Here is a 23,967-nt window from a genome sequence, read left to right as displayed (position 1 = left end):
TTCTTTTCTTTCTTTCTTTCTTTCTTTCTTTCTTTCTTTCTTTCTTTCTTTCTTTCTTTCTTTCTTCTTTCTTCCTTTTTCTTTCCTTCCTTCCTTCTTAAGATTTTTTTTTTAAAGATTTTATTTATTTTTTGACAGAGAGAGAGACAGCGAGAGAGGGAACACAAGCAGGGGAAGTGGGAGAGGGAGAAGCAGGCTTCCCGCTGAGCAGGGAGCTGGACACGGAGCTCGATCCCAGGACCCCGGGATCGTGACCTGAGCCGAAGGCAGACGCTTAACGACTGAGCCACCCAGTCTCCCCACTTTCTTAAGATTTTATTCATTCATTTTAGAGAAAAAGAGAGAGAACGCGCGAGCAAGAGGGAATCTCAAGCAGACTCCCAGCTGAGCTGGGAGCCTGATACAGGGCTCGATCCCATGACCCGAGATCATGACCTGAGCTGAAATCAAGAGTCAGATGCCTAACCAACTGAGCCACCCTCCTGGGCACCTTCTTCCCCATCTTTCTTATACTTCATGCTTCTGCACTTGGGAACATTGGAATTGATGAGGCTCTCTTATGTGCCCACCAGGAGCCCCAGTCCTATTTTTAATAAGCAAGCTGCATATTTTACTGTCCTCTTTTGGGGTTTTGGCTTTGGGCATGAACTAATCTAGCTAGCCCTCTTATTTCAGAAACCTCCAGACAGTTAACTACATGTATCTCTATGTGTAGGTGCTTATGGGTCCTGCAGCTCAGCAAGCAGCCATCTTGGGACCGTGCTGACAGTTTCTCCTTCTTGCAGACATCTTCACCTCCCAATCTGTATGACCATTCTCTTGAAGTGCCCATTTATAAATGATACCACTCCCAAGAAGCCAGGCTTTCAGGTTCTCCCTTGCCTTGCCTTGGTTCTATCCTTGGAGGGTTGATTGAATGCACCCATCAGTTTTGTTACTTCTTAGCAAACCTCGCCGGAGCTATCTTGACATAATTTTTGGTGGTTTCTCTCAGATTGGGCATTTACTGCCTCTTGCGCTTATCTGCAGGCCCTTGTCACTGATTCTGGGACAGTAAGACAGTGTCACTTAATAACATCTTGTAAATTATGATCAGGTAAGTTTAGGAAACATTATCACAGATAAAGGAAAATATAATCAGATTTGTATTTTATAGTATTTAAAGTGTAATTTAAACAAAATATCTCAATGGATTGTACCTTTGCTAATTCTTCCAGAATTGAAGTAACATAATTTGTCTGCTTTAGGGTAAGAAACAAAGTAAATATGACTATGAATCTTTGTAGAGTATCAACATCGGTGATTTCTGACAACTTGGTTGTAGATATGAAAAGACATGGGTTCAGTGTATCTGATGCTGTTAGAAGACCAATCTGGCAAAACAGAGAAACTGAAATTCCCTGATGTGTTTTAGTCTTAGTTAACTTTCAGGTTTTCTAGTTTTATTATCTGGTACCTTCTAGAAAAAGGGAGCTTAGACCGCTAGGTGGAGCTTTATAATTAGAAAATGCAAGTGCTCTATTGCTTATGCAGGGATCAATCTAGCAAAAACAATGGCCGGTGAGAGCAGCTGGTAGCAGTCCCTAGACATAGGTTTAAAATAAGAGAGAGAGGAAGAAAAGAAGAGATAAAGATAAAAGAGAAGTAGGAGGGCAAGAGAAGAGAAAAGGAGAAAGGACACAGGTATACTGTGAAGGAAGTAATAAAATGGCATTGTTGCTGATTCATTTTTTTGATAATTCATTTATTTGACATGTATTTAATGAGAGGGAATTAGTCTTAGGATACCATAGTGAACAAGATGTTCTTCCTACCCAGAGAGTTTACAGGTAAAGGGAGTTTAGACTTTCTTTTTCTTTTTTTTTTTTTTTTTTAACTCATGACCCCGAGATCAAATTTGCATGCTCTCTACTTAGTGAGCCAGCCAGGTAAAGGTAAAGGTAAAGGTATAGGTAAAGGGAGCTTAAAATCTTGACCCCTTCTTTGTAGAGTGTATGTTAAACAATATGGAAATGAATATTTTTAATTTCAGTTTTGTTTCTTTCACATCGTTGATTTCATTCTCCTATCAGAGTAAACCTTTTCTGGAATTAAAAAGAAATATCCTTATTAACGTATTTGAAAATTAGCTCCTCAAGGGCTAGTAATTCAGGCATGTACAGCATGCAGTTCGTTACTTGTCTTTTATTAATGGTTGGGGAGGGCGGTCTTTAAACGTGTTGAATGAATGCTAGGATCAGATGGGGACCTCAGCAAGCCATCTTCTGATTAGAATTTATAGACTTCCTTCCGTTTGTAGAATTCAGGTTTCTGACTTTGAAAACTTTCCTGACAGTGCCATGCACCCTCCTCCACTGTAGCACACCATTGTCATTCCCTGTTTACACGGCATTCTGTGCTTCTCCATGCTGGTGAATTGTTTTATGGTAGCATCTGTGTCTAATTTAATTCATTTATGCAATCCCAGTGTTTGACAGGTGTGAGTGCTCAAAAAATTTTGGTGAAAGAAGGAATAAATCTTAGTTGTAGTATACTTGGTATAAGGTAGGTTTATACTGGAATCCTTTCTTAGAGAGTTAGTTTTTGGATATACCATAAAGGCCTTCCCTTAACAATTACTTTGAAGTTTAAGATATAGTGCACTTTCAAAGATAACCAGAAGATATACCAGTCATAAGAAAGAGATGGACTTGTAATACCAATTCTGTAATTGTAATACAGTAAATTAAAATTTACTCCTAAATTTTAATGTGGATTCTGTTGCTTTGCCTTGGATAAATAGCCAAGCTGTAGTTTTCTCATTTCAAAAATAATAGGGACTGATGGCACCTATTATTTTTTTTTTTATATTTGACATTTTTATTTTAGGCTGCAAAAAGAAAAACAAGCAAACAAACAATAACAACAAAAAAACTTGAAATAGGCTTGTCAAATGATGTATATTCATCCTTTCCAGGGAAGCAGACCCTACCATAAAGAAAAGATGCTTAGTTAATGGAAGTTAAATTTAAAAGTACAGTTAAAATAATGAGGCTTAACTTCTGAAAATAGGTTTTATTCACTTCCCTGCAATAACCAATAACCACAGTATGAGTTAGGTTTCTTTGCTATGGTTTCCTCACTAGGTTTCTAACTACATCACCTAAAATACAAAAATCCATTAATAATCTAAGTTATCAGTTGTGGTCTTACTGCAAATTCTTAACCATATATTTGTCTCAACAAGTTTTGTTTTTGTTTTTTTAAATGAGGAATTGTCTCAGTCTAAGTCACTGCATTTCTACAACAAAGTAATGAAAGGCACAGCTAGTGCAAGCAAACATAAACCCAGTTCAACTACCAGCTGAAAAAAATACTGTGGTTCTTCAGGAAAATAATTGGCAAAGCAAAAAAAAAAAAAAAAAAAAGTTTAACAGTTCTGTTCACTTTCATAGCTGTAATCTAAAATCTTTGTTACATGATAAAAATTACTCCAGAAGAACCAAACCACGTGGTGATGAATGAACATGCATGAAAGAATTTGTGCAATCAATAGATCTGGCAGAAAAACTAGAGTTAAAATGCTAAGTAGAACAAATTGATCTTTAAAATTATCAGTTCCTTTCCTTTAAAAAAAATTACTGAGTCTACCTAGAAAGTACAACAACATAAGGCTGTAAGTAAATAATAGTTGTGTTTAGGCTCTTACAGTGCAGGTTAGCCTCAAGGCCACATACATCCTGCTTCACTGCTGCTTGCACTCTGCTGGGTTTTGATCCTTCTTTGAGTCATAGTCTGGATCATTTTCCTCATCTCCTTCTTCTTCCCCTTCCTCATCTGCTTCTTCACCTTCTTCATCATAATCATCATCATCATCTTCGATAGCTTCTCCAGTAAAGTATAACACTGATCTTGGGATTATACACTCACGTAAAAAGTGACCAATTTCAAAGTCTACAGCAAGAATAGCTTCAGCATCATCATCCAGATCTCCACTCTCAGGAACTTCCAGAAAGTGGTCGCTTTTCTGTTCATAGAGTTGTTGCTATTCTTTTCTCTGATCTTCTGTTGAGTTTGTAGGTGTTTAGAATGGTTTGATACCTATCTAGCTGAATGCCTGGGAGCAGACGAAATTTAGGTTTCCTACTCCTCTGCCATCTTGCTCCTCCAGCATCTGTTATTTACTACTTAGGCTCTAGGGCTTGCTGAAGACTTCATTTTATAATGATGAGTGTTAAGAACTAAGTCAAGGTTGAGTAGAGGAGGAAAAGGTGGGAAGAGAGGGATTTCACTTCAGGCAAATTCTACACCAGAGATGAGTGTCAGTAGATCAACATCTACTTATTGAATGCCAGGGAACTTTCATATTCAAGAATACATATTAGAAAATAGATAAATCATTATAGACCTCATAATGCTTGCTATTTTATAAAGAATAAAAAGGCTTCAAATAACAAAAATGTCTTTTTAAACAGCTTTATTGAGATGTAATTCACATACCATACAGTTCCCCTTTTGAAGTATATAATTCAGTGGGTTTTTTAAAAAGCATATTCATAGATTTGTGCAACTTTTACTACTATCTAGTACCAAAACATATTTTCATTTCTCTTGGTTATATACCTAGGAGTAGAACTGCTGGTCATATGGTAGCTCTGTGTTTAACATTTTGAGGAGCTGCCAAACTGTTTTCCGAAGTAGCTTTACCGTTTTACAATCCCATCAGCAGTGAATGAGAGTTCTGATTTTTCCATGCCCTTGCCAACACTTGTCTTTTTCTTTTCTTTTTTTTTTCCATTTTAGTTATAACCATCCTAGTAATAGGTATGAAGTGGTATCTCCTTGTGGTTTTGCTTTGCATTTCCCTAATAACTAAAGATGTTGAGAATCTTTTCACGTGTCCATTGACCATTTGTATATCTTCTTTGGAGAAATGTCTATTGAAATCCTTTGCACATTTCTTTTTCTTTTTAAATTGGAGTGTTTGCCTTTTTTAAATTTAATTTTTATTTTTTTTAAATATTTTATTTATTTATTTGACAGACAGAGACACAGCGAGAGAGGGAACAGAAGCCGGGGGAGTGGGAGAAGGAGAAACAGGCTTCCCGCTGAGCAGGGAGCCCAGTGCGGGGCTCGATCCCAGGACCCTGGGATCATGACCTGAACCGAAGGCAGACACTTAACGACTGAGCCACCCAGGCACCCCGTCTTTTTTTCTTTTTAAAGATTTATTTATTTATCTTAGAGAGCATGCACACACTTGAGTGTGGAGGGCCAGAGGGAGAGACTCTTTAAGCAGACTCCCTGCTGAGCACAGAGCCCAATGTGGGGCTCAATCCGATAACCCATGAGATCATGACCTGAGCCAAAACCAAGAGTCAGATGCTCAACTGACTAAGCCACCCAGGTGCCTCTGTTTGTCTTTTTATTATTGAATTGTTAAGGCTCATTATATATTCTGACTCTAAATCCCTTATCAGATATTTGATTTTCAAGTATTTTCTCCCATTGTGTCTTTTCATTTTCTTGCTTCTTTGAATCACAAATATATTTATATACATGTAAATGCAATATTTATAACATGATGAAATAAGGTGGTTTAGATTTGTTGCATTGTGTGTGCTTCATTATATCAGGTAGCTTGTCATTTAAGGGAATGAACAAGGACATTGGCAATTGTCTTTTACTAATATTCAAAGCTGTTTCCTCAATCAGTATGGAATGTAATTATAGGAAGCCAAAAAAAGAACAAACTACAAAGAGCAAAGCATAATGTCCTCTGGCATATATCACACCTTCCTCCTATTGTCTTTGTATTATCCTAGTTACAAACCAGTAGAGAAATGCTAGGAGTTGGAATGGTGAGAAAAGAGTAGTTGTTTTCTTCTTTTGTGGCTCAGGCAAGATATATTCTCGAGATATAACCAAAAATAAAGCAAAAAACAATAAAGGACCAACTGGTTCCTGCAGGGATGACAGTAGTTCTACTTTTGTCAAATCACCATCAAAGAAATGCCCTCCTAATTGATTGACATCATAGTGCTACAAGCTGTTGTTTTTCTTTGATTTTAGGTATAGTGAGAGTAACCCTTTCACTCTAAAACTCATATTTAGATGGGCGGGAGAGTGGGAGATAGGTAGAGAAAATGGAGTGTGTCTTTATCACAGTCTGAGTGGAGATGTTGCCCCATTAGTAATTGAGCAGGTGGACTACTTTGATGAATGTGGAGTGGCACAGTGAGATGGTTGCAGTCACTTGCCCATCTTTTTGATCAGTCTGTCTGAGTAGTCCATTCAAGAGTATTCTTAGTCCCCTTACCACATCTTCAGCTTGCTATCAAAGTGCAGTGGTAATAGTGAAGAAATTTTAACAACTCAGGAAATGACAGATATTGGTGAGGATGAGAAGAAAGGGGAACCCTCTTACACTGTTGGTGGGAATGCAAACTGATGCAGCCACTCTGGAAAACAGTATGGAAGTTCCTCAAAAAGTTAAAAATAGAACTACCCTACGACCCAGCAATTGTACTAGTAGGTATTTATCCAAAGGATACAAAAATAATGATTTGAAAGGACACATGAACCCCATTGTTTACAGCAGCAATGTCTACAATAGCCAAACTATGGAAAGATCCCAGATATTCAGTGATGGATGAATGGATAAAGAAGATGTATATATATACAGTGGAATATTACTCAGCTATCAAAAGAATGAAATCTTGCCATTTGCAATGATGTGGATAGAACTAGAAGGTATTATGCTAAGTGAAACAAGTCAGAGGAAGACAAATACCATATGATTTCACTCATGTGGGATTTAAGAAACAAAACTGATGAACATAGAGGAAGGGAAGGAAAAATAAAATAAGATAATAACAAGGAGAGAGGCAAACCACAAGAGACTCTTGACAATAGGGAACAAACAGGATTGCTGGAGGGGAGGTAGGTGAGGGAAGGGGTAACTGAGTGATGGGTATTAAGGAGGGCACTTGATGTAATGAGCACTGGGTGTTATATGCAACTGATGAATCACTAAATTCTACCCCTGAAACTAACAATACACTATATGTTAACTAACTTGAATTGAAACTAAAAAAAAAATAAAGATGCTTTCTATACACACACACAAAAGAAGAGATGGTTATATCTGGCAAATGATAGGCATAGATGAGTGATTTTTTTTTTTCTTTTTTTGCATTAAGTGTTTGAAATAGAGCACTAAAAGTCTTCTGAGAAGGATGTTCACCTCTTCAAGGTTTTCCCCTGGAATGGCCTATCAAAATCAATATGGATTCCTAAGACTTCTCATTATTATGTGAAAAGATGTGGGTTTTGTAAAGGAGACCGGTATATGCTGTAGTGCTTTAAAATTTTTAAAATTTTCATTTTTTATAGTATATGAACTAATTCCGGACTACAGATAGCACTTATGTGAACAATTCCCTAAACTTTGCTTCCTAAAGTATAACTATTAAACCTTTAGAGTAACATTACAATTGTCTCTTAAGAAAGATCTTTTAGATTGATGTCTTATGACTGTCTTAAGTCCTTCAGGAACATTCTCTCCTGACTCCTCTCCACACCCAGAAAGATATTTTGGATCTTTTTAATTTTAATCTTAATCTTGTGCTTTGATCAGAATGAAGAGATGAATCAGAGAAATTTTCTAACACTAATACACCCGGGGGAGGTCGCACAACATAATCTGAATCTGAAGCCACATTAACTGTTGGTTTTGCTCTTCCAGGCTGAAGGACAAATTTGTAATCCTGAGTATATTGCATAATGGTGACATAATTGAGGGTGTAAGCTTATACTTTAGAACACTGCCCTTGAGAGACTTGTGTTCAGTACATAATGTAAAGATATTTTAAGGTGGTTACGAAACTCTATGCTACCAAATAGCAGGAGTATCTCACTCATTTTGTGTATAGTTTGCTTTGTAGATGATACTGTCCTTAAGTAGAAAACAATTGATGCCTCCATGTCTGATTGGTATCTGTGGTTAAGTGTAGCTCAAATACTATTGAATTAAACTTTCATGTGATAATGTGTTCTTCCAGACTAAGGAGTCAGCACTCTGTGACCCTTGAGGAAAACAGTCTCATTTGACAATTTCAGTGTCCTCTAAGATGTGTGTCTAGTGTGTGATGAGGTGATGTAGTGACTGTTAGATTGATTTGTAGTCTAGGGAGACAATTGATAAACTTGGGCCCTAGGACCTGGGGATAGGAGGTCTATCATTAAAGAAAGGTAATGATCCAAAGAGCAATATTTGTTGTTGACCAGCTCTGACTGTGAAACATTAAGACATTTGGGCTCTAATTTGAAAAATTAGTTGAAAAGTAATTATTTGACATATTCTATACCTATTGCTCTGCTAGGTACTGTGAAGTTAGAGTAAATAAGACATAATTCCTGATCTTGAGGTACTTACATGTGGAGGAAGATAGATATACAGGCAGATTCTTTTTTCATACATTGAGGTAAGGATTTTACTCTTTTTTTTCTCCCCATTATGGAAGCATACACAAGGTGGGGGGGGATTACCAAATACATTTGAAAACTACATCAGCTGCAGTAAAAACTATTTTTATAAAACTCAAGAATAAAATAGATGCCCAATTCAGAATAGTGATGACCACTGTGAGACAAGCAGGAAGATGGGAATTCAGGAAGGGCCCCTGTGTAGCTTGATTGGGAGTAGGAATATTCTAATTCATAAATTGGATGATGGGTTCATAGGTATATATTTTTTCATTATGCATCATAACTTACATAGTATATATATTCTTTTATATCTATCAATATTATGTAATTTTTAAAAATTAAGATGTTTAAGTAAACATTTCCAAATCTTAATTTATTAAAAGCTTTTACTTAAGGGCGCCTGGGTGGCTCAGTTGTTTACACGACTGCCTTCAGCTCGGGTCATGATCCCGGAGTCCCGGGATCGAGTCCCGCATCGGGCTCCCTGCTCGGCGGGGAGTCTGCTTCTCCCTCTGACCCTCCCCCCTCTCATGTACTCTCTCTCTCTCATTCTCACTCTCTCAAATAAATAAATAAAATCTTTAAAAAAAAAATCTTGGGGCGCTTGGGTGGCTCAGTCGTTAAGCGTCTGCCTTCAGCTCGGGTCATGATCCTGGAGTCCCTGGATCGAGTCCCGCATCGGGCTCCCTGCTCGGCGGGGGGTCTGCTTTTCCCTCTGACCCTCCCCCTCTCATGCTATCATTCTCTCTCTCAATAAATAAATAAAAATCTTTAAAAAAAAAAAAAGCTTTTACTTAGGGTAAGTTGTGGGAGAAAAACCAAACTCACTCAGCCAAACTCCTTCTCTGCCTACCATCCATCCATCCTTCCATCTATCCATTTTATACTTCAATTTTTGAAACACAGTAAAAACAATGTAGAAGTCTTTTCACATGACCTGAATGTCCTACTTCCCTGCCCCCTAAAGTTCCGTGTGCTCTGTCTCGAACCTAGTTTATAGGTCAAAAGGATTCGGTCTGGGCTGGCCAGCCAGATATTTAAGTATTCATTACGTGTGTGTGTGTGTGTGTGTGTGTTTAATGTGTTTGTGCATGGCTTAGCTAGGGATTTTGAAATCTTTGTAGGGTTTTCTATTTGCTGGGTGGTTTTAGAATTGAGTGTCATCAGTAGGAAAAAAAACAAAGAAAAATACTATTTCGTCTTTCATCTCTGTCCCATATTATACAAGTGTTCTCTGAAAATAGCACCAATTTTCTGGGAAAGGTCATGGCTAAGATTTTTCTCACCCTTTACCCCTACTCTCCAATTCATGTTTCCTTCTTATAATGCGGTCATGTGCTCACACAAGTCTGGCTTATGAACCGTGTAGAATATTTGTGCAGTTTTGTTTTTTAAGCCCTACACTGTGCACATGATGCAGTATTTAATTTGGAATGAGCTCTGAGTTTAGTCACACGTGCTTCTTGTGGTGTTTATCTTGGAATCCACAAGTAGGAGGGAAGTATTTTTGCTTTTTATACATCTGGACATTGTTCATGGTCCTCCTGTAACTTGGGAATTCTGTGTGGGGCAAAATCCAAAGAACAGTATTAAAAATAACAAAGAGTTATAATGACATCTGAGTAAGAAACCCTTGAGAATACTCATCTGATCGCAGCAGAGTTTGATTTTGATGGTGAACTTTCTCAATTGTGTGGTTCACTGTTTGGCCTAAGTAGATTGCTGGAATTAATAAGGTTAGCTAACACCTTTGCATGTAGGCTAATGGGCTGCCAGACTTTCTGAAAGTCTACAGCAGATCTGGCTTTCTGGGGGGAAGATTGTACATTGGTTATGCGTGGGGTAAGATAGGTAAAATCCATTCTGCTTATTATTGCTGTGCTTCTACCAGTCTCTTGCTCCACAAGCAGCTTAAGAGATCTGTGAGGGTCTTTTCCATTGGCTCCCTGACTCTGCCTCATTCCTTCTAACTTAGAACTAAAAGATTGGTCCTGAGACCACCTCAGGCACTGTGTCAGGACCAGGGAGGGTGGGGAGAGGGTGTCTAGTAACCTTATCTTTCCCCTAATTACATATGAGAAGTTGTTGTTTTAAACACGATTGGACATGGGCTAGCACAGCATCTCCTCCTTTTGGCTAGGGGTCTGCTAGGCTGGAAAATATGGGAAGGGATGTATGGAAGCTTTGCTGCTCTTTGAGCGAGTTTGCATATGGACAGTATTGCTTTTTGGCCCCAATCTAGTTTTCTTTCATTCCCATGTCTCATCTTTTATGCAGCTGCAGAGAGCAGGCTGGGAAAGCAGAATGAAAGCTTCAAACAGATTTGCACTTGAATAAAAGAAAGAGTGATTTCTCTTGTTCAGAGTACAGACCAGTTTGAGGAGAAAGCTATTTGCTTTTTCACTTTCTGAGTAAGGACTGTTTGCTTTTTTCCCTTCAAATGTAATAAAGAGGGGAAAAAGCTAATAAAGTGGTTGGAACTTGCTGGTTATAATTCATATAGAATTTTCAAATGTGCTTAATAAGGTTTCTCATACAATTATAAAAGAAGTAAATAATTGGAGAGCAAAGGTCAACATTCTGTTGAGGTTTTAGAATCAGTTGAATATGAGGTGGTTTGAGTACTGGGATAAGACAACTCAAGTAGGGGCTGTTTCTCTTTGCTGGTTTATTTGGCCTTTCCTTTGGGAATTTTTTTCTCTTTACTTTCGTAATGCATTTTGCAACTTTCAGTTAAAAAAATGTCCATCAAAGTTTAAACTTTTAGCAAATAAACACATCCTGGTTTTATGATGGGAATCACAACATAGCAAAGAATGGCTTGACTTTAGCTGGAGAGAGGTTAATAGTAGGAACTCCAAGGATTGATACCAAGATCATGCTTGTTTAATGTTTTAATGACTCCAGAAGGAAATGGTGAAATCTGCTGATGACACCAAATTGCTTTTGCTGATCCAAAGAGGGATTTCTGGGAAGCTTCTTCAGAGTATTTGGAATAGTGGAAGAATTGGGCAATGTGGTGTCAGACACACCAAACTTGAAGTGAAGGTTTACGTGAAGTAGCAGGAGTAATATCAATATACTGAAGTCACAAAGCCTCCAAGTCTTCCAAGAGGAAGACTGTAAAATCCCAATAAAGGTTTTGGCTTTGATTCCTCTTGTGAAAGGAAGACTTAGGACAAAGGACATTTTGATATATAAAAAATAAAAACCTCTGTAGCAGTAGTTGTAATTATAAAGTGTAGTGATTTAAAAATATAGTGTCTCAGTTTCTTTTTCTTTTTCAATGCCAGCAGTAGTAAGTGCTGTTTCCCTTAAAATGGTCACGGAAGATTATATACTCATTTTATGCATGCTTCTTTTGGGGGGGGGATAGCTTCTAATACATTCTTCTGACTATTTTCTATGGTAGCATGTCTTCATTTTGGGGATTATTTTTGATTTTTGATATAGCCGATTGTCATTTAGAATCCAGTGTGATGAATAAGGTGAGTGATCAGACTAAGTAAATTTTAAATATAAAGTACTAAAACTAATTTACTTCTATTGCTTCTACAATTTCTGAAGTAAATTACCAATGAGAAATTGCAAAAATATTTGTGTAATAGTAGTATTAGAATCACCTTTTTTTAAATTTTTAGATGAACTGCTTTGTTTTTTTCCCCAGGTTTATTGAGGTATAATTGACAAAGTTATATATATTTAAGATGTGGAATGTAACGATTTGGTATATGTATACACTGTGAAATGATTACCACAATCAAGTTAAGTAACACCCATCATCTCACATAGTTACTATTTTTGTGTGTGTGTTGAGAATATTCAAGGTTTGTTCTCAGTAAATTTCAATTATACAGTACAGTATTGTTAAATGTAGTCATCACACTGTACATTAGATTCCTGGAACTTACTTATAACTGAAGGTTTGTACCCTTTGACCAGCATTTCTCCATTTTCCCTACCCCAGCCCTTGCTAACTGCATTCTACTTTCTCTTTCTATGAGTTTGACTCTTTTAGATTCCACATATAAGTGAGATCATACAGTATTTGCATTTCTCTGTCTGGCTTATTTCATGTTACCCATGTTGTTGCAAATGGCAAGATTTCCTTTAGAATAAGTTCTTGGTTGATTTCACAAATGTCATTTAACTTACTATATCGTGTATGTATAACTTACATATCATATATGTATCATTTATGTATAACTTACATGTCATTTAGGTGCTTCTTAAAACATCCATTTCTTTACATTATAGATACACCATGTCTATAAATGACCTTCTGTTTTTAACATTTTAGAGCTCTGTGACCCCAGGTGTACTCTTAGCGGGGGAAAGGAGATTGTGTAGTAACTGGAGACTTTTTTAAATGCCTTTATATTTTCTCAGTAAAGCCTACATGTATGTAATAAAAAAGACTCTCTGGGTTAATATATAAGATAGCAACTGTCACAGGAGCTATGGGCTGACCATCTCCATCCATCCATCCATCCATCCATCCATCCATCCATCCATCCATCCATCCATTAATTTACTTCAAAAGAACAATGAGTCATAGCTCCTTACCTTAAGATGCTTGGCTTTATTTGCTGGGTGATGTATACATGTGAAATAATCAGTTAATTGCACCAGCATTAGTGGAGAAGTGGGATAGGGATGGTACTGAATCCTTGCCTTCTCTTCTCCCCCTCAATGAGAATCCTGGGAGAAACTTTTGAAAACCCCTGGTACAGAGAATATGTTATCTGAAGGGTCAGGAAAGACTGCATATGGAAGTGTTAGGGAGGCTTACTTCATTTCTTCTTTACTCTTCTGCAATTATTAAAACAAAATTTAAAATTTCCATTTACCAATCCTTTGCTTCCCTATTTTGAAAGTCAATAGAAACACAAAACCGCCCACATATTTGAATTTATGATAGAGTTTGCCTTTACAGTTCTCTGTATTTAAACCCTTCAAATAAGAGAAAAGTCAGTAGAACTTATAATTTAAGAGCAGATGGATAGCCCAAGAATAAAATATGTCTTAAAGCTCCATGGTTCTAAATGCAGGGCTCCAGACTGGCGTGTCAGAGTCACTGGGGGGAACTTGTTACAAACAGCACTTTCAAATTCCAGCTCAGACATAGCAAATCAGAATCTCCAGAATAGGGCCCAGGTATTTTAACAAGTTCTTCTGTGCATAAAATGATACCTCCTAAAAGTAGATACATACGAAAAAAGTCTAAAATTAGATGAGGTTAGAATGTATTGAAATAAAGCATGATGTTGCATTTGTCCTATGTAGTTCTCTCTCTCTCTTTTTAAAGATTTTATTTTTACGTAATCTTTACACCCACCATGGGGCTCACACTCAATCCCGAGATCAAAAGGCGCATGCTTTACTGACTGGCCAGGCACCCCTGTCCTATGCAGTTCTGATGACAGAAGTGTGGTTAGTAATTGTTTGAACCCACTGACAGTAATAGAAAGCTTGGTATCATGGTTAAGAGACGGGCTCTGCTGCCAGAATGTCTGGGTTCAAATCATACTCTGGTCACTTACTAGCTGTGTTTCCTTGGGCAAAGTGTTTGATCATTTCTCTGTGCCTTGATTTCCTTATCTGTAAAATGGAGGTGATACTAATAGCACCTACAGTGCGGTTTTGGGGGATTATATTAGATATTGAGTAAAAAACCACTTAAAACACTACTTGGCACACAGTAAGCCCTCCACAAAACTTTGCTGTTATTATTACATGTTTGTTTAATGTATAGAAGTAAGCATTTTGCTCCCTATTGTGATGCTTTTCTTGAGTTCAGACCTACATAAGAAGAAAGTGAAAAGAAAGCAGGAAAACTGACGGCTGAGGCACGACAATGTGTGTGTCTAAGTTACAGTTAAGTATATTGTATAAAAATATATACTGGGGAAAAAAGCACACCCTCTTTTATTTCTTTGGGAATAGGATTTTAAAGTAACAGATTCTAGGGATGCCTGGGTGGCTCAGTCGGTGAACGTCTTTGCCTTTGGCTCAGGTCGTGATCCCAGGATCCTGGGATCGAGTCCTGCATCGGGCTCCCCGTTCAGGGGGGAGCCTGCTTCTCCCTCTGCTTGCCACTTCCTCTGCTTGTGCTCTCTCTGACAAATAAATAAATAAAATATTAAAAAGTAACAGATTCTAAATTTACTAGTTTGCATTTCTTCAGCACTCTGAAAAGACCAACAAAAGTGATGTGATCCTAACAGACACAGTAGATGGCGCTTTAGACTTAGTTTTTAAAGAACCGTGTACTGGTGAGGAAAAGAAAGCCAAGGTACATTTTAATGGGCTTTTTTTTTTTTTTTCACACCACCAAGACAATTTCATCTTAGAGTCGTGCCTCTAAGAAGTAAGGATTTTTTTTTTTTTTTTGACAGAGCTGGATAATAATTTTAGCAAAAATAAATCTCCCAGTTGCTATTTTGTGCCAGGTTTGTCACTTGGAAAGTATTAGTTGTGTTTTAAGCCACAAATATATAAGGAAGTTTTCTTTCAAAACATTGCCTTATTTATGAGAATTTTTTCCTTCTTTGTCCCTGTATTTAATATTTCTGCTCCTAGTGGTTTTTTTGGCCCTTTATTATTATTTATTTTATAAAAATGTAGTTGTAAAATTAATTTGAATCACATCCATTTATAGTGTTGTCATATTAAAAAATTCAGCTATGTTTGTTTAGTAGGCCTTAAAATATAGGTGTACATTAAAGGATAATTATAGTACTTTTGTTACTACTATACTGTATATAAATTAAAAATTATTTAATCTTAGGAATAACTTTATGAGAGTTATTGTTTCCTTTTCTTGATAAATAAATGGTCTCAGAGATGTTTAGTAACTTGCCAAGCTCACATACTTAGTGGGTGAACAAGTAATTGCTTCAAGAGTTTCATCAGTGCATTAAAGTTGTATTTTTTGAGCACTTGCTATGTGCCAGTCATGCTAAGCACTAGGCATAGTATAGTGACCAAAACTGACCAGACCTTGCCCTTACAAATCTTGCAGATTATAAGATACTTGATGGAGTCTCTTCGAAATCTACAGGATTGGAAGTAGGTCATAAAGATGCAGAGATGTATTTCAGAGTCACTGTGATTATTGGATAGACCAGGGAGTCTTTTCACCAAAGAGAAGGATAGACTCATACCTAGCTTGAATGTATTGCTATATTAAAATATTTATTTAGGTATACTCATAGAAGCCAAGGATAAAGCAAGACTTCCCTCTCTAACTCTTAACAGTTAAATCATAAAATCAACAATAAAAAAACAACACGAGCTAAACTGTCTTCCAGATAAGAATCAGGAAGAGTAAGGAAAATATGAGTATATGAATGTAAAAATTTTCCATTGATTAAATGGTATTAAAATATCTAAGCAAGAAAGTGTCAATCAGTAACGGGAGTCTGAGAAAATAATGTGGTTTGTACATAGTAAGACCATGGTAACTTCTAAATGGCTTCACTTGTACCATTTAGTGAAATCTTTTGGTGTATAACCAGGCTAGAGTTATCCCAAATGGCCAAGTACTACCCCTTTCTTCTTGGGACATGTAACACTTTTCTGTTATTTGATTTTTCTTCAAAAAGTTTCACTCTGGGGGCACCTGGGTGGCTCAGTCATTGAGCGTCTGCCTTCAGCTCGGGTCATGATCCCAGGGTCCTGGGATCGAGCCCCACATCGGGCTCCCTACTCTGCAGGAAGCCTGCTTCTCACTCCCCCACTCCCCCTGCTTGTGTTCCCTCTCTCGCTGTCTCTCTCTCTCTGTCAAATAAAATCTTTAAAAAAAAAAAAAGTTTCACTCTCTTATTTTCCCAAATATGATCCTAAGCCCCAGTGTTACAGAAAGATATGTAATTGATAAGGCAACACAGACCAAGAGTTTTAAATTGGGTCATTGACGGGGCTTCATTTAGTTCAGAGAACTCCTGAAATGGTGTAAAATTTTATGTGTATGTACTTAGGAGCTTTCCTCTGGAAAGAAAGTCCATTGCCTTTTTAAGATTCTCAAAGAATTCTATGACCCTAGAAAGTTCAGAATTATAATTTGGGCTTTACCTAAAGGGGTCTGTTACTTTCTCTCCAATTCAGGATCATGAAAAGAGAGATATCTTCCCAAATTGGCATCTTGGAGAAGGAGGGGTTCCTCCTTGGTTCCTCTTAGGGACTGCAGTTTGGAGATTCTGAGTGAATTTGGGCCTTGAAAGTGTATTTAACCATGGGGTTTTGAAACTCTCAACTCTCAGTAGGTTATACTGATTTGAATGGAGGGATACCTTTTGGGGAACTTGAAAATACTTCTTTTCATTTCAACCTTTTAGTCAGATGAAGGATTATTTTTAGAAAATGGAATAGAAAGGAGCAAGAGGGGAGAAAGTTGTTAGATCTTCCTGGTAAAAAACTGAAGAAATTAATTCCTAAATCTTAAATTTTATCACAGGTTAGAAGAGTTCCTTTAGATCAGACAAAAGTTATTGGTATAAGTCATTTGATAATACAAATTGATTTTATACTTTGTTGTTGTTGTTGTTTTGGACACAGGCTTAAGGAGGGAGGGGATGCATATACTTTTCTCTTCCCTATTGCCTGTCTTGTCCTAACCTTTGCATATACTTTGCTGAGGAACAGGTAGTTATAACTTAAAATCACAGTTATATATTTCTGGTTAAGCTATTACCTATGATTCTATATAGAAGAATCAAGAAGTAAAATTAGATCCCTTAATTTGATATATTTAAGTCCCTTATTTTGATATAACATTTTTTAATTGAACAATGACCTTTTAATATTATTTCTGTCAAACATAACAGTAGTAACTACCAAATAGGATATGGTGAGGATTAGACTAAATAATAAATGTAGTGTTTAGTGCAATATCTGGAATTTAATAAATGCTTAATAAGTATTAGCTATTGCTATCATTATTATCATCATCACCATTATTAATAACATGTATTATGTATCCTTATGACTGAATGTACAGCATAAGGAACAGATAGTAAAATCACCCAAAGACATAGAGGAATGGGAAGGTCAGGTTGATTAGGGTCTTGTTTAGAGGAGCAGATTATTCCACGGGTTAGAAAAGAGTTTTCTTCAAGACATGTTTAGCTTTCATTTGTAGATTAATAGCAATATGGATAGTTCTTTTGAAAAATATAGATAATGTCATCAAATTGATTATAAGCTTCCAGAGGGCCAGGACCGTGTTTTATTTACCTTTATCCTTAGCTCCCATTTTAGTGTTTGGCCCATGGTTGATGTTCTGTTAAATATATTATTTAAAGATTTTATTTATTTATTTGTCAGAGAGAGAGAGTGTACATGTGCACAAGAAGGGGGAGGGGCAGAGGGAGAAGCAGACTCCCCGCTGAGCAGGGAGCCCGATGCGGACCCAATTGCAGGACCCTGGGATCATGACCTGAGCCGAAGGCAGACGCTTAACCGACTGAGCTACCCAGGCATCCTGTTCTGTTAAATATTTGTCTTCATTTGTCTGTGTTTTCTTTTTTGTTTTTCCTTTGGTTTGCAAAAATAATTGCTGTTTTCATATTAAGAATTTCTTATGAGAGAGTCACATCAATATGTGACTCTTTTAGAATTATTGATGAAAATACAGATCTTTTTTGGAACAAGGCTGTTTTGTTTGAAACAAATCACTGGGAAACAAGACTTGATTCAACTTAAGAACATTCAGGTTTAAGATTTTTTTTGTAGAAAGGCAAATATTTGGTCTTAAAACAAAAAACTTTGTCTTCATTTGTGTATATATCACGCAGTCACTAATGTTTAACACTTAAATTACCTTGTGTACCTGTGTATTTGTGATAGTGGAAAAATCTGCCTAAAAAAGCAATGTCTTCAGTAAGATATTTAAGAAACACTCTTTACTCTCTTATTTTAGAGAACTTTACATAGTCCAGCAAAACATTTACAACTGCAGGAAACATGATATTTTTCAGAAATGAGTACTGATCATAATGAAGTATGGCCACTATGACAAAGTTAAGTAAATAGTTGTCCCATCTGTTAAGGGAAATTCTCATCTTTTGGAGTTATATTTAGATTAAGTACTTAACTGGACATATAGGTTAGTATTCCTATTGCATACCGGAGTCTAGATATACATAATAATTTATTATAGTCTACAGGAATATTGTAGATATGACCCTTTTTGAAAAATGGACTCTCATGAGGCTTGATTGGTTCTAGAATCATCCTAAATTGAGTTTAGATTAGGGGACATTTTGAACTTCTTTAGTCATAGAAGTGTTATCTCCTTATTTCCTACAAATAGACAGTGATCTTAGGACATCTTCTGGGACAGAGTGGATATAGTATAGATCTCTTGCACTAGGAATTAGGGTCTGGAGATAGATGCTACTCAACATGTTGTGTTATAGTATTTTTGTTTTCATGGCAAATCTGCTTACAGTATATGTAGTTGGTAGCCTGTGGTTTGGTGCCATTGAAATATAGTGTTACTTATTTGGTCTAGAGTTGGATGAGGTTTGTAATAACAGTGTCATCTGGTTGTCAAAGGGCTTTTGTTCTTCTTTCTTCTCTGGTAGTGTGCCAATAAGTGAAATTTTTATGAACATTTTCAGAAAAATAGAAATGGAAAATTAAATTATTTATTAACTAAAATAAGGTAATTACCTGTAGCCTTTAATGGATACCTGTAGTATCCATTTTTTTCCCCCTAAAGCTTATTGTCCTCTAGATTTAAAAGGCTTGGACAGAGTGGAGTAAGAATGGTTGAAGGTGGGCGCCTGGGTGGCTCAGTTGGTTAAGCGACTGCCTTCGGCTCAGGTCATGATCCTGGAGTCCCTGGATCGAGTCCCGCATCGGGCTCCCTGCTGAGCAGGGAGTCTGCTTCTCCCTCTGACCCTCCCCCCTCTCATGCTGTCTCTGTCTATCTCATTCTCTCTCTCAAATAAATAAATAAAATCTAAAAAAAAAAAAAAAAGAATGGTTAAAGATTTTGAAATCAGAAAGTTGGAACCTGTCTCATCTCGATCATATGATCACGAGTGTCACAAAAGAATGGGCCTTTTTATCAAGGCAAGAGTTCAAGTTTATGTGAATTTAGATATTAAATTATACTTTATCATAGCATTTTTTAAACTTATGTAAATCATAATTGACTTTATTATTTTCTATTCTTTTGTGAGGTGATCTCTTGTGGCTGCAAAGTTGTTTATGGCTAGCCCTGAAAAAAACTTATTCTTATAAGGACACCTTCTATAACTTAGTGTTTATTTGCAAAATAAACCACATCCCCCCCACCCCCCCCGCTGTCTTATTAAAATGATGAAACCATTTTCTAGCACATGGAAACATTTCTGCACCTCATGTTCTTTTGAGCAAATAACCCCATGTGATTTACAAATGTTGGTAAAAGCAATAGATATTTCCAAATGCTATTAGAATGGTCAAACTAATATGCAGGTATTTAAAATTAGTTCTTCGTTGGGATATATGAAGACCAGGACAAATAAAGTATTAGTCACTCTTTCCAGTGTTTTGATTCCAGAATTTCTTTAATTTTTTTGGTCCTGTAAGTTTTGTTGATACTGTAATACCAGTATCCTCACAAAAGATCATCTCCTTGGATAATCAAATGTTGCCCAAACCAAATGTAGAAAATTCTTCCTGGCTTCATTCATAAAGAAAATGATAACTGGAAGTTAAAAAATGTTGTCCCAACTCTTGAAAGTGCATACAGTGAGAATTTTGGAAGAGTGTAACTTCAGAGCTCTCTGAGGATTCTAAAAGCAAAAAAAAATTTTTTTTTTAGCATGTAAGTATTTCTGCATCAGATGTTCTTTGGCATTTTCAACTGAGTGTCTGTAATTACACTAGTAATTTTGTGTGACTTCATTAATTCAGCACATACTCTAGTCCCATCTACTAAGGTATTGTTTTTGTCCTCAGAGAATTTACTGTTTAGTTAGGTAGAGAGCATAAATATACAAACATCTAGAGAACAAAGCAGAATGAACTGTCTGAGAGGACTCTGTGGACAAGCCCAATCTCATCCTTTTGTCAGAATGAATGCTTCATGAAAGAGGCATGGGAATCGGACATTGTAGTACACGTAGAATTTGGACAGATTAAGATAGGATTGGGGTAAGAGTTAGGCTTTTGGCAAAGACAAAAGTTTGAGCAAAGATGGAGCAGAGGTAGAGATGGGGAGATATTTAGGAATAGGGAGTAGCTGAGGTAGGGTGAAGTAGATTTTATGGAAGGCAGTGGTGGGAGATAAAAGGGGAAGGGAAGGCTTTTCAGAGTTACCTGAAGATTTTGAACTTTATTTTCTAGGCAGTGCAGCAACAGGAGAGGAGCTGGTAGCTGTGCTTTAGGATGATTGACTGGAAGGATACAAGAGAGCAGGGAGAAACTGGAACTGAAAAGTGAATTTAGAGGACATTGCAGAGGCCCAGGTGAACTATAACAAGGGCCTGACATAAGGTGTGGCGGTGGAAATGGAAAAGAAAGGAGAAACAATTGGTAGGCAGAATCAGCAGAACTGAGCCATGATTGTATGTGGAGAACAAAGGAAAAGAGAGAATTTGAGGAAGACTTTCATTTGGGTAGCTAGGGCAGTGGTGATGCTAGTAACAGAAACAGGAATAGGAGGAGGAGAAGCTGGTTTGGGGAGTTAAAAAGATTAATAAGTACTTGAGATGAATGTGTAGGGGCACCAAAAATGGTAAGGAGGAGAAAGAAACAGAGAAGATTGAAGATGAAACCTTAAGAAATACGTATCTTTTGGGGATCTAATAGAAGAAAAGAAGTTAGTAAGAGTGATCAAAGAGGTGGAAAGAAGTCTGTTAAGAAGCCTCTCTTATGCTGTGTGATCCTGTGTTACTAAGGCTACAGCAGTCTCCACTGTATACTCCCCCAGAGACTTTTCACTGTTGCAGTGAATGGCCTTTTTGCCAAGAACTGTGCCCCCACCTTGAATTTTTGGGAAATCAGTTACCATAGTCCTCTAACTGGAGTTAACTCCATTGTTCTGTCTATTTAAACATCACAGAAGCTGTAGGGACTGATAATCAACAGAACAGTATGAGGAACCAGAGGCTTACAGTCTCAGTGCCAAGGTTATATTATCATTCCTGAGCTCACCTGATAGGTGAGATTCTATGTGCTAATTCCCCGCTTGGGACAGACCCACTGAGTCTGTTGCTTCTTTTCCTGTGTCTTATGAGTGAGGGAAATGATCGTAGGCATTTTGTAGGTGTAGATACTGGCTGTCATGTTTGCTCTCTAGACCAGCACGTGACTTGGAAACAAGACGTAAAAGAATTTTAGTTAAAGTTTACTCTCTAGTATCATATGCTCCACAGAGGAGGAAATAACGGAGGATTAAGAAAAGACCCTGAGGTTTGGTGGTTTTGAGGTCATAGATGGCCTTTAAGAAGATAGTACAGTGATATGGGTGGGAAAATCCGAAAGTTAAACAATGAAGTACCTTATAAAAAATGAACTTAATTGTTATAAACTACTCTTTCAAGGTTTAGGAGATGTATGGGAGTAGAGGGATGAAATGTTAGACATAGAAGGACTAAGGTGAAAGGAAGGCTTGTTCTCTTCTTCATCTTTTTTTTTTTTTTAAATGGGAAAATGAACATATTTGTAGGCAGAGGTAAAGGAGTCTTTGGAGAAGGAGAGAGAAGGTCCTGGGAAATAGGGGATTGATTACTGACTGATAGATCTTGGAGTCTGGACAGAAGGAGATCAAGTATATGGGTTGAGGTATTGATATTGGGAGGGAATATTTAGAGATAAGAGGAGAAAGAATACAAAAGATGGGTGAAGGTACAGGGGAGCTTCTTGGTAGAGAAGACAGATGCAGAGGGAGGATATACCATATGACCTCAGACATCTCATTAAAAAAAGTAAGGCCATTTGCTAGGAATGAGGAAAAAGGAGAGGAGAAAAGATGTGGAGTAGTTGTAGTAAGAGGTAGTTAAAATGAGATGAGTTGTTGAGTTTCAGTGAGGACATAATTGAGGATAGATGATTTAATTTCTTGCCTGTCTCTAGTAAAACCCTTTCTTCCTTCCTTCCTTCCTTCCTTCCTTCCTTCCTTCCTTCCTTCCTTCCTTCCTCCCTTCCTCCCTCCCTCCCTCCCTCCCTCCCTCCCTCCCTCCCTCCCTCCCTCCCTCCCTCTCTCTCTCTCTCTCTCTCTCTCTCTTTCTTTCTTTCTTTCTTTCTTTCTTTCTTTCTTTCTTTCTTTCCTTTCTTTCTTTCTTTCTTCTTTCTTTTTTTGCTTAAAAGGACAGAAGAAAATTCCATGAAAGTCTGCACTCAGAAATATGAAGAATTTTGTTGTCAGCTAATTCATGCTGATGCACATATCTTGGATCCAGAAATATAAATGATGATGGTACTGTTACTGTGTATTGCTGGATCACAAAAAAGTAATATACGCTTAGGACTTGAAGGTACTTTCAAGTAGTATAAGAAAACAGAATCTCTTCAGGGACTAAGAGTTTGTTCTAGGAATGTAGCTTGGGATTTTGCCAAGCGTATCTTTTCTGTCACTCAGTGGCTGGTTTTACATGACACAGTGTCTGCCTCCTCTTGTTTCTGATTTCATCTGTTTCATAGGAAAGATATTTTTCTAGGTTTGGAAATACACCAAATCAAGAAACAGGCTAATGTATAAAAGATGTTTGACTCAATCCAGGAAGACGTTTAATTTTCAGAATTTGTTATGATAAAAATGAAACATTACATATAGATATTGCTGATAGTTTAGAAAAGTGAGGCATTAAATTCTGTGTGGCTAACACTAATTGTATTTAATGAACTTGACAAACATCTACAGAGCAAAGCAGAATTGAACCATCTGAGAAGACAGTCTACATAAGAAAGAAGGGCATCTGAGCTAGACATTGTAATACATGTAGACTTTGGACAGATTATGATGGCATTGGGGTAAAAGTTCAGCTTTTGGCAAAGAAAATAGCCTAAGCAGGGCGCCTGGGTGGCTCAGTCGGTTGAGCGACTGCCTTCGGCTCAGGTCATGATCCCAGGGTCCTGGGATCGAGTCCCGCATCGGGCTCTCCGCTCCGCAGGGAGCCTGCTTCTCCCTCTGCCTCTCTCTCTCTCTATCTCTCATGAATAAATAAATAAAATCTTTAAAAAAAAAAAAAAAGAAAAGAAAATAGCCTAAGCAAACTTGGAGCAGAGGTGGGAGATGTGGTACATATTTAGGAAGCGACTTTCCTTAGTTCCTTTTCTGAAAGTAAAGACTTCAAATAGCTGCTTGATACTGTAGAGGACAATCAGTCCAGATAACATAACATCTTTTTTTGTTCTGTTTTACTTTATGGTATGTTTTACTTTACAGTATGGTAGTTGTCTGTTTTTTAGTTTTACCTGCTACTCTTAAACTGGAAAAAAAATGAAAGAGACACCAAAGTCTTTAAACTTGAGCAACTGGTATCATCATTCAGTTAAACT

The 23,967-nt window shown here is 37.2% G+C and overlaps 1 protein-coding gene and 1 long non-coding RNA gene across 6 annotated transcripts in view; both read left to right on the top strand.

The window, feature by feature from the left end:
- The window catches only part of RAD51B (RAD51 paralog B), a 561,756-nt gene that overhangs the window by 78,781 nt on the left and 459,008 nt on the right, over positions 1-23,967 (top strand). The window lies entirely within an intron of this gene.
- Positions 9,248-23,967, top strand: part of LOC118002692 — a 225,311-nt gene continuing 210,591 nt past the window's right edge. The window contains exon 1 of the long non-coding RNA XR_004677090.1: positions 9,248-11,957. This is a non-coding gene — a long non-coding RNA (uncharacterized LOC118002692). The remainder of the gene's footprint in view (positions 11,958-23,967) is intronic.

Source organism: Mirounga leonina, unplaced genomic scaffold (genome assembly GCF_011800145.1).
Source record: "Mirounga leonina isolate KUSES-001 unplaced genomic scaffold, KU_Mleo_1.0 Mir_82, whole genome shotgun sequence".
Lineage (NCBI taxonomy): Eukaryota > Metazoa > Chordata > Mammalia > Carnivora > Phocidae > Mirounga > Mirounga leonina.
This window is presented reverse-complemented; position numbering and strand designations above follow the sequence as displayed.